Source organism: Rhinopithecus bieti, unplaced genomic scaffold, assembly GCF_001698545.2.
Source record: "Rhinopithecus bieti isolate Rb0 unplaced genomic scaffold, ASM169854v2 scaffold_4666, whole genome shotgun sequence".
In the NCBI taxonomy this organism is placed as follows: Eukaryota; Metazoa; Chordata; class Mammalia; order Primates; family Cercopithecidae; genus Rhinopithecus; species Rhinopithecus bieti.
The window spans coordinates 1019943-1031377 of record NW_016804530.1 but is presented as its reverse complement, the minus strand read 5'-3'; the positions used below and the strand labels follow the sequence as shown (position 1 = coordinate 1031377).

General features: G+C 45.2%; 1 protein-coding gene and 1 pseudogene across 2 annotated transcripts in view; one reads left to right on the top strand and one right to left on the bottom strand.

Moving 5' to 3' along the window:
* LOC108527593 (small nuclear ribonucleoprotein-associated protein N pseudogene) overlaps positions 1 to 719 on the bottom strand; it is a 9220-nt pseudogene extending 8501 nt beyond the window's left edge.
* RNF185 (ring finger protein 185) overlaps positions 1 to 11435 on the top strand; it is a 49101-nt gene that overhangs the window by 2984 nt on the left and 34682 nt on the right. The window lies entirely within an intron of this gene.

The window sequence follows — 11435 nt, the reverse complement described above, 5'->3', positions numbered from 1 at the left end:
TGAGACGGAGTCTCACTCTGTCGCCCAGGCTGGAGTGCAGTGGCCGGATCTCAGCTCACTGCAAGCTCCCCCTCCTGGGTTCCCGCCATTCTCCTGCCTCAGCCTCCAGAGTAGCTGGGACTACAGGCGCCCGCCACCTCGCCCGGCTAAGTTTTTGTATTTTTAGTAGAGACGGGGTTTCACCGTGATAGCCAGGATGGTCTCGATCTCCTGACTTGGTGATCCGCCTGTCTCGGCCTCCCAAAGTGCTGGGATTGCAGGCTTGAGCCACCGCGCCCAGCTTTTTTTTTTTTTTTTTTTTTAAATTGAAGCACACATTAGCAAATTCTGACCTAGAGTGGGGATCTTCTTACTGTATATAGCCTGTGAACCAAACCTGGACCTACTGCTTGTTTATATGGTCTGTGAGCTAAGAATGCTTTTTACATTTCTCCTTTTGTTTTTAGACGGAGTCTCTCTCTGTCGTCCAGGCTGGAGTGCAGTGGTGTCATCTCAGCTCACTGCAAGCTCCGCCTTCCGGGTTCCCGCCATTCTCCTGCCTCAGCCTCCTGAGTAGCTGGGACTACAGGCGCCCGCCACCACGCCCGGCTAATTTTTTGTATTTTTAGTAGAGACGGGGTTTCACCGTGGTAGCCAGGATGGTGTCGATTTCCTGACCTCGTGATCCACCCGCCTCAGCCTGCCAAAGTGCTGTAGTTACAGGCTTGAGCCACCGACATTTTTCTTTTTTGTTTTGAGACGGCGTCTGGCCGTATTGCCCAGGCTGGAGTGCAGAGGCGTGATCTCAGCTCACTGCAAGCTCCACCTCCTGGGTTTGCACCGTTCTTCTGCCTCAGCCTCTGGAGTAGCTGGGACTACAGGCGACTGCCACCATGCCTGGCTTTTTTTTTTTTTTTTTTTTTTTTTTTATAGTAGAGACGGGGTTTCAGCGTGTTAGCCAGGATGGTCTCCATCTCCTGACCTCGTGATCTGCTGGCCTTGGCCTCCCAAAGTGCTGGGATTACAGGCATGAGCCACCATGTCTGGCCTGCTTTTTACATTTTTAAATGATGGGAAATAAAAGAATAGTAATATTACATAGGTGACAATTACAGGAAAATAAAATTTCAGTGTTCATTTCAGCCACACCCATTTATTTATATTTATACATATATATTTACATATTGTCTTTGGGTGCTTTAATGCTACTCAGTGGAGTTGAATAGTTGCCATAAAAACCATATGGTCCACAGAGTCTAAAGTATTTACTCTGTGGCCCTTTACGGAAAAAAATTGCCAATTCCTGACCTGCATCATGTACTTTTTTTTTTTTTTTTTTTGAGACAGTGACTCACTCTTGCCCAAGGTGGAGTGCAGTGGCACGAACGTAGCCTACTACAACCTTGATCTCCTGGGCTCAAGCCATCTTCCCACCTCAGCCACCCGAGTAGTTGGGACTACAGGCACATACCACCACACCCAGCTAACTTTTAAATTTTTTGTAGAGATGAGGTCTCACTATGTTGCCCAGGCTGGTCTCAAACCCCTGAGCTCAAACGATTCTCCTGCCTCAGCCTCTCAAAGTGCTAGGATTACAGGTATGAGCCACTACTCCCAGCCATATATTATTTTTCAACTTTTTATTTTATTTTATTTTATTTATTTATTTATTTATTTTTGAAACGGAGTTTTCCTCTGTCGTCCAGGCTTGAATGTAGTGGCGTGATCTCGGCCCACTGTAACCTCCACCTCCCGGGTTCAAGCTATTCTCTTGCTTCAGCCTCCTGAGTAGCTGGAACTACAGGGGCACACCACCTCGCCTAGCTAATTTTTGTATTTTTAGTGGAGACAGGGTTTCCCATGTTGGCCAGGATGGTCTCGATCTCCTGACCTCGTGATCCACCTGCTTCAGCCTCCCAAAGTGTTGGGATTATAAGCTTTAGCCACCATGCCTGGCCCCTTATTATTATTATTTTTTAGATGGAGTTTCACTCTTGTTGCCCAGGCTGGAGTGCAATGGCACAATCTCAGCTCATTGAAACCTCTGCCTCCCAGGTTCAAGCAATTCTTCTGCCCCAGCCTCCCAAGTAGCTAGGATTACAGGCATGTGCCACCACACCTGGCCAATTTTTATATTTTTAGTAGAGATGAGTTTCACCATGTTGGCCAGGCTGGTCCTGAACTGCTGACCTTAGGAGATTCACCCGCCTTGGCATCCCAAAGCGCTGGGATTACAGCCGTGAGCCACTGTGCCCGGCCCTTTTATTTTGAAATAATTTTAACCTTACACTAAACTTGCAAAAATAATCCACAAACTTTCTGTGTATTTGTCATCTAACTTCACCTAATGTCAAAACTGTACATAATTATATCAAAATTATCCAAACAAGAAATTTAACATTAATACAATATTACTAGCTAATCTAGAGACTTTATTCAAATTTTGCCGTTTGTCCTACTATATCCTTTTTCTGTTTCAGGACCCGATCCTGGATCCTACATCACATTTAGTTGTCAAGTCTCCCTGGTGTCATCAGATATCTGAAACAGTTACTCATTGTCTTTTTTTTTCTTTTTTTTTTTGAGACGGAGTCTCACTCTGTCACCCAGGCTGGAGTACAGTGGCACAATCTCAGCTCACTGCAACCCCCCACTGCCGGGTTCAAGCGATTCTCCTGCCTCAGCCTCTGGAATAGCTGCGATTACAGGCGTGTGCCACCATTCCTAGCTGTTTTTTGTATTTTTAGTAGAGATGGGGTTTCACCGTGTTGGGCAGGCTGGTCTTGAACTCCCAACTTTAGGTGATCCACCTGCCTCAGGCCTCCCAGAGTTCTGGGATTGCAGGTGTTGCCACCACACCCGGCCTGCATTTGCACTAAAATGTATTTTTTAAAAATTTTTTGTCTGTTTGTTTGTTTGTTTGTTTTTGAGACAGAATTTCACTCTTACTGCCCAGGCTGGAGTGCAGTGGTGCGATCTTGGCTCACCGCAACATCTACCTCCTGGGTTCAAGCGATTCTCCTGCCTCAACTTCCCAGGTAGCTGGGATTACAGGCATGCACCACCACGCCCGGCCAATTTTGTACTTTTTTTTTTTAGTAGAGACGGGGTTGCTCCATATTGGTCAAGCTGGTCTTGAACTCCCGACCTCAGGTGATCCATCTGCCTCAGCCTCCCAAAGTGCTGAGATTACAGGCATGAGCCACCGCGCCTGGCCATTTGCACTCAAATTTATGAGGGTTCCAGTTTCTCCGCATCCGCAACAACACTTGTTATTGCCCACTAAAAAAATTGTATGTCTCCTAGTGGGTGTAAAGTGATATCTCATTGTGGTTTTGATTTGCATCTCCTTAATGGCTGACAATGGTGATGATGTTCTTATTGGCCATCTGCATATCTTATTTGGAGAAATGTCTGTTTAGCTCTTTTGCTCATTTTGCAATTGAGTTATTTTGTTATCATGTACTACTTTGAATGTAGGTATTCAAAGAGTTTGCAGATCCCTTGAAACAACTCGGTGATCTGACCTGCAAATTCTGAGGCAATGCCATTATCCCCCTGATCTGAATGTAGTTAGATCTGGACATACTGAAGCACAAAGTAAATTTCCATTTGAGGCTACTGACCATGCAGAGCTTGACTCAAACCCAGCCACTTCTGGCCATGTGGAGTTGGAGTGGCCATGGTCAAGTGAAAGGAAGGGTACTATTTGTGTCCAGAAATAAGGTTGTCATCCAAGATATGATAAGACCAATTGGGGAGCCTTCATTTTGGGTGCTACTCTGGTGTATGTCTGGTTATAGGCAGGGAGTAGAGGAGTCAGTGGTGGTTTGAATGCTCAGGACTAGCTGCTCGTAGCTACATAACTACAGTGCACCTAGGCCTATCTTGATCCTACAGCATTCGACTGTAGCCAGACCATCTTGGACATGTACCTTGAAACGAACAAAAACTTCAATAATGTAAATTGTGAAAGTAACGTGCTTATTTTATTATTATTATTTTTTAGAGATGGAGTCTTGCTCTGTTGCCCAGGCTGGAGTGCAGTGGCACAGTGTCAACTCACTGCAGCCTCCATCTCCCAGATTGAAGCAATTCTCGTGCCTCAGTTCCCGAGTAGCTAGAATTATAGGCACATGCCACCATGCCCAACTAATTTTTGTACTTTTAGTAGAGAGGGGATTTCGTGATCTTGGCCAGGCTGGTCTGGAACTCCAGACCTCAAGGGATCCACCTGCCTCAGCCTCCCAAAGTACTGGGATTACAGGCATGAGCCACCATGCCCCGCCAATGTGCTCATTTTAGACATTTTGGAAAATACAGAAAAATCTCCATCTCCCCACCCTAATCATCCCTAGCTCTAGTATCTAGAGAACCGTTGTTACAGTTGCTATATTTCCTTCTTGTTTCCTGCCACTGGGCGCATTTGTAATAGTTGGAATCACTCATGTACACAGTTCCATATCTTGCCTTTTCTTATTAAAATCTAAAACTGAAGGCCAGGCACGGTGGCTCAAGCCTGTAATCCCAGCACTTTGGGAGGCCAAGACAGGTGGATCACGAGGTAGGGAAATCGAGACCATCCTGGCTTAACACGGTGAAACCCCATCTCTACTAAAAAAAAAAAAAAAATACCAAAAAACTAGTAGGGCGGTGGTGGCGGGCGCTTATAGTCCAGCCATTGGAAGGTGAGGGCAGGAAGAATGGCATGAACCAGGGAGGCGGAGTTGCAGTGAGCCGAGATTGTGCACTGCACTCCCAGCCTGGGCGAAGAGCGAGACTCGTCTCAAAAAAAAAAAAAAAAATCTAAAACTGAAGAAACAAACACATTTTAATGTTAATGTCTCCATGTTTTGCCAGCTGCGTCTATAAGCATTGCTTCTTTTTTTTTTTTTTTTGGGGACAGAGTCTAGCTCTGTTGCCCAGGTTGGAGTGCAATGGTGCGATCTCGGCTCACTGCAGCCTCTGCCTCCCGGGTTCAAATGATTCTTCTGCCTAAGCCTCCTGAGTAGCTGGTATTATAGGCGCCTGCCACCACACCCAGCTAATTTTTGTGTTTTTGGTAGAAATGGGGTTTCACAATGCTGTCCAGGCTAGTCTCGAACTCCTGATCCCAGGCGATCCACCCACCTCAGCCTCCGAAAGTGTTGGGCTTACAGGCGTGAGCCACCGCGCCCAGCCTATAAGCATTACTTCTGATGGCCTGCATAGATTTCCATTTCCTTAACTGTTCATTTATTCAATAAGTCTTACTATGTAGACATAATGTGTATAATAAGCACTTGGTATGTTCTTAGTGGGATAGAAATGTAGTTTTGATTTTTTTAAATAAGGAGCGTAGATTTTCTTATAATTTTTTTATTGTGGTAAGATATACATAGCATAATATTTACCGTTTTAACTAATTTTATTTATTTAAATTTTTTTGAGATAGGGTTTCACTCTGTGGCCTAGGCTGAAGTGTAGTGGCAGCTCACTGCAGCTTCAACCTCTGGGGCTCAAGCAATCTTCTTGCCTCAGCCTCCTAAAGTGCTGGGATTACAGCAGTGAGCCATTGTGCCTGGCCCATTTTAACTGTTTTTAAATGTGCAATTCAGTGGCATTAAGTAAATTCACAATGTCGTATAACCATCACCACTATTTCCAAAACTTTTTCAGCATACCAAACAGAAACCCTCCCCATGAAGCAATAACTCCTTATTCTCTCCTCCCCCCAGCTCCTGGTAACCTCTGATCTACTTTCTATCTCTATGAATTTGCCTATTCTAGATATTTCCAATAAGATTCTAATAAGAAAATCACACAATATATGACCTTTTATGGAAACGTAGGGTTTTTTTTTCCTTGTTTTCTTTTCTTTTTTTTTTTTTTTGAGACAGAGTCTCACTCCGTTGTCACCCAGGCTGAGTGCAGTAGTATCATCTCAGCTGACTTCAACCTCCGCATCCTGGGTTCAAGCAATTCTTGTGCCTCAGCCTCCCAAATAGCTGGAATTACAGGCTCTCACCACCACACCTGTCTTATTTTTGTGTTTTTAGTAGAGTTGGGGTTTTGCCACTTGCCCAGGCTGGTCTCGAACTCCTGACCTCAAGTGATCTGCCCGCCTTGGCCTCCCAAAGTGCTGGGATTACAGACATGAGCCACTGTACCTGGACCTAGTTTTTTTAATTGTAGTGAAATTCATATAAAATTTACCATCTTAACCATTTTTTAAGTGTACAGCTCAGTGGTATTAAGTATGTTCATATTCTGGAAGCATCACCGTCTACCTCCAGAACTGTTTTTGTCTTGCAAAAGTAAAATTCTGTGTCCGTTAAACAGTAACTCCCTATTTCTTCTTCACCCTAGCCACTACCAACCACTATTCCACTTTCTGTCTATGATTTTAAGTACGTCATATAAGTAGAATCATACAGTATTTGCCTTTTTTTTTTTTTTTTTTTGAAGATGAGGCCTAACTGTGTGGCCGGTGTGAGACTCTTGGGTTTAAGCGATCTTTCTGCCTCAGCCTCCCAAGTAGCTGGGGTTACGTGTGGGCACCACTGCACCCAGCTTAGTATTTGTCTTCCTTTGACTGACTTATTTCACTTAACATGATGTTCTTGAGGTTCATTTATGTTGCAGCATATGTCAGAATTTTTCTTCCTTTTTAAGATAAAATGATATTCCATTGTATGTATTTTGCTTATCCATTCATCTGTTGATGCACCCTTGGATTACTTCCATGTTTCAGCTATTGTGAATGCTGCTACTCTTTGCGACCTTGCTTTCAATTATTTGGGTACATACCTAGAGGTAGAATTGCTGGATCATATGGTAGTTCAGTTTTTAAGTTTTTTGAGGAACCTCCGTGCTGTTTTCCACAGCAGCTGTACCATTTTACATTCCCACCAACAGAGCACAAGGGTTCCATTTCTCTACATCCTTGCCAAAACTTGTTATTTCCCGGTTTTATAAAAATAGTAGTCATTCTAATGGTATCTCATTGTGCTTTTGATTTGCATTTCCCTAATGATTAGGATGTTGAGCACCCTTCTGTGTGCTTTTGGGACATTTGTTTATCTTCTTTGAAGAAATGTCTCTATTCAAGTCCTTTGCCCCCTCCACCCTTTTTAAATTTTTTTTGAGACAGAGTCTCTCTCTTGCCCAGGCTCGAGTGCAGTGGTGGAATCTGGGCTCACTGCAACCTCTGCCTCCTGGGTTCAAGCAATTCTCTTACCTCCACCTCCAAAGTAGCTGGAAGTACAGGCGTGTGCCACCACACCTGGCTAATTTTTTTGCATTTTTAGTAGAGGCAAAGTTTTGCCATGTTGCCCAAACTGGTCTCGAACTTCTGACCTCAAGGGATCCACCTGCCTCAGCCTCCCAAAGTGCTGGAATTACAGGCCTGAGCCACCATACCTGGCCCCACTTTTGAATTAGGTTGTTTTGTTGTTAAGTTTTAGGAGTTCTCTATGTATTCTGGATATTAATTCCTTTTCAGATATACGATTTGCAAATATTTTCTCCCATTCTGTGAATTGCCATTTACTCTATTGGTAGTGTCTTTTTATGCACAAACATTTTAAATTTTTATGAAATCCCATTTGTCTACTTTTTCTTTGGTTACCTGTGCTTTTGGTGTCATTCCAAGAAATCATTGCCAGAAATACAGTTTTTAAAGTCATGACCAAGTGGCTCCTGGTTTAAAATTCTCAGAGGCGGCCCTAATTGCTGCCTGGTTATCATACCCTACTTCTCTTTTTTTAATTTTTATTTTTTTAAAGACATTTTTAAAGACAGGGTCTCTCTGTCGCCCAGGCTGGAGTGCAGTGGCGTGATCTCAGCTCACTGTAACCTCTGCCTCCTGGACTCAAGCAGTCCTCCACCTTTGCCTCTTGAGTAGTTGGGACCACAGGCATGCACCAATGCTCTTGGCTAATTTTGGTATTTTTTTGTAGAGATGGGGTTTTGCCATGTTACCCAGGCTGGTCTCAAACTTGTGGGCTCAAGTGATCTGCCTGCCTCCACCTTCCAAAGTGCTGGGATTACCAGCTGAGCCACCATGCCCGGCCTTCAAACCCTACCTCTCTACTCTGCATCTGCTGTAGATGACATGAGTCCATCTCTTCATTTCATTAGTCGTTGGTAACAAAGCATCCTGTCTTCCACCTGGCTTAAGGACATGCAAAGATTAAAAGCAGCACTTCTATGTTCATTGAGCCAGATTGTGTCTGCTTCTATGGAAATGGCCTAGGGGACTGACTGGCCGTTCTGTCCTGGGTCCAGTTGCCAGGTTAATTCCTATGATAGTTTCTATAGTGCCTGAGTCTGATACTCACTCTCCCAGTTGCTCCTCAGAAATGCCTTGTGATATAACAATGATGTGGTTTTTTTTTTTTTTTTTTTTTTTGAGACAGAGTTGAGCTCAGTTGCCCAGGCTGGAGTGCAGTGGCGTGATCTCGTCTCACTGCAAGCTCCGCCTCCCAGATTCACGCCGTTCTCCTGCCTTAGCCTCTCAAGTAGCTGGGACTACAGGCGCCTGCCACCACGCCCGGCTAAATTTTTTTGTTATTTTTAGTAGAGACGAGGTTTCACCATGTTAGCCGGGATGGTCTCGATCTCCTGACCTAGTGATCCACCTGCCTCGGCCTCCCAAAGTGCTGGGATTACAAGCGTGAGCCACCACATCCGGCCAGATGTGGTTTTTATTTTTTGTTTATTTTATTTATTTATTGAGACAGAGTCTCACTGTGTCACCCAGGGTGGAGTGCAGTAGCATGATCTCAGCTCACTGCAACTTCCACCTCCTGGATTCAAGCGATTCCCATGTCTCAGCCTCCCAAGTAGCTGGGATTACAGACATGTGCCACCACGCCCAGCTTATTTGCATTTTTTGGTAGAGACAGGGTTTCACCATGTTGGCTAAGGTGGTCTCGAACTCCTGACCTCAGATGATCCACCCGTCTTGTACTCCCAAAGTGCTGGGATTATAGGTGTGAGCTACCACGCTTGGCCAGGTTTTTATTTTTTAATATTTACTTATTTATTTATTTATTTTTTTATTTTTTTGAGGCGGAGTCTCGCTCTGTCCCCCGGACTGGAGTGCAGTGGCCGGATCTCAGCTCACTGCAAGCTCCGCCTCCCGGGTTTACGCCATTCTCCTGCCTCAGCCTCCCGAGTAGCTGGGACCACAGGCACCCGCCACCTCGCCCGGCTAGTTTTGTATTTTAGTAGAGACGGGGTTTCACCGTGTTAGCCAGGATGGTCTCGATCTCCTGACCTCGTGATCTGCCCGTCTCAGCCTCCCAAAGTGCTGGGATTACAGGCTTGAGCCACCGCGCCCGGCCTACTTATTTTTGAGACAAGGTCTTTGTATGCTGCCCAGGGTGGTCTGAAACTCTTGGCCTCAAGCAATCCTTCTGCCTCAGCCTCCTGAATAGCTGGCATGTTCCACTGTGCGGGTTTTTAAAGATGGTCAGGTCTCTGAATACAGGAGTGGATCCTGGGCAAAGCCCAAGGAAGTTTCTTGTTTTTTTTCTTAACACTATCATCTCTGCCAAGGTACTTCTTAGTGTGATAAGCTTTTTGTTTTTTAATAGTTACATTCTGACTTGGTTATAAACTCCTTGAGCACAGGAACCAGGACCTTCTCTGATTTATTTATTTATTTATTTGTTTATGAAACCGGGTCTCACTCTGTCACCCAGGCTGGAGTGTAGTGGCACGATCTTAGCTCACTGCAACCTCCGCTTCCTGGGCTCAAGCAATTCTTCTGCCTCAGCCTCCCTAGTAGCTGGGATTACAGGCGCCCACCACCAAGACCAGCTAATTTTTTTTTTTTTGTATTTTTAGTAGAGACGGGGTTTCACTATGTTGGCCAGGCTGGTCTTGAACTCCTGACCTCAGGTGATCCACCTGCCTCGGCCTCCCAAAGTGCTGGGATTACAGGCGTGAGCTACTGCACCTGGCCCTCTGATTTATTTTTAGCATGGGCCTAGTAGTTGGCATTCTCTGTTTGCCAAACAGCACTGGTAACAAACACAGTGGAGGTGGCTCAAGGCATAAGATCAATTTGTAAAAGTCAATATTATAGACTTTTCTTTTTTTTTTTTTTTTTTTTTTTTTGAATGGGGGTCCTGCGGGGCCCCCCGGGGGGGGGGGGGGGGGGGGGCTCCGGGCCCCCCCAAACCCCCCCCCCCGGGTTCCCCGCCATTCTCCCGCCTCAGCCTCCGAGTAGCTGGGACTACAGGCGCCCGCCACCGCGCCCGGCTAGTTTTTTGTATTTTTAGTAGAGACGGGGTTTCAAAATGGTATCATTTTGGTTTTCTCTTTAATCACAGTTGGTCCTGTTGACCAACTGTTGAAAGAAGAGAGAGGCTGGGCGCGGTGGCTCATGCCTGTAATCCCGGCACTTTGGGAGGCTGAGGCAGGCGGATCACCTGAGGTCGGGAGTTTGAGACCAGCCTGACCAACATGGAGAAACCCCGTCTCTACTAAAAATACAAAATTAGTCAGGTATGGTGGTGCATGCCTGTAATCCCAGCTACTCAGGAGGCTGAGGAAGGAGAATCTCTTGAACCTAGGAGGCAGAGGTTGCGGTGAGCCGAGATTGCGCCATTGCACTCCCGCCTGGGCAACAAGAACGAAACTCCATCTCAAAAAAAAGAAAGGAGAAGTGAGATCATTGTTTTGTCAAGTATATACAGGGTATTAAAATCTAAAAAGTTTTCTACTTAATTGGTTGGATCTTGTTAACCTTACTGTTTTTATACTCTACCTTCAGAATATTTTAGAGGTCTTTAGCTCAACCTCAGGTAAAATATTAATGACATTTTATAGAATCTGAATTAATGAGATTTCACTGACTTTGTGAAAATAAAAGTGAAATCTGTCCAGGTGTGGTGGCTAATGCCTGTAATCCCAGCACTTTGGGAGGCTGAGGTGGGCGGACCACTTGAGGTCAGGAGTTCAAGTCCAGCCTGGCCAACATGGGGAAACTCTGTCTCTACTAAAAATACAAATAAATTAGCCAGGCGTTGTGGTGCACACCTGAAATCGTGAATTCAGAATATAAATCTTACTGCTTCCTCCTTAGTTTCTTTGTCTACGGGGGGTAGGCACTGTTTCATACTTATTTAAAATAATAACAAGGCCGGGCGCGGTGGCTCATGCCTGTAATCCCAGCACTTTGGGAGGCCGAGGCAGGCGGATCACCTGAGGTCAGGAGTTTGAGACCGGCCTGGCCAACAAGGTGAAACCCTGTCTCTACTAAAAATACAAAAATTGGCCGGTTGTGATGGTGCACACCTGTGGTCCCAGCTACTCGGGAGACTGAGGCAGGAGAATCGCTTGAACCCAGGAAGCAGAGGTTGCAGTGAGCCAAGATCGTGCCACTATACTCCAGCCTGAGCGACAGAGTGAGAGACCCCATCTCAAAAAAAAAAAAAAAAAAAAAAAAACAAAACCCTTTTTTT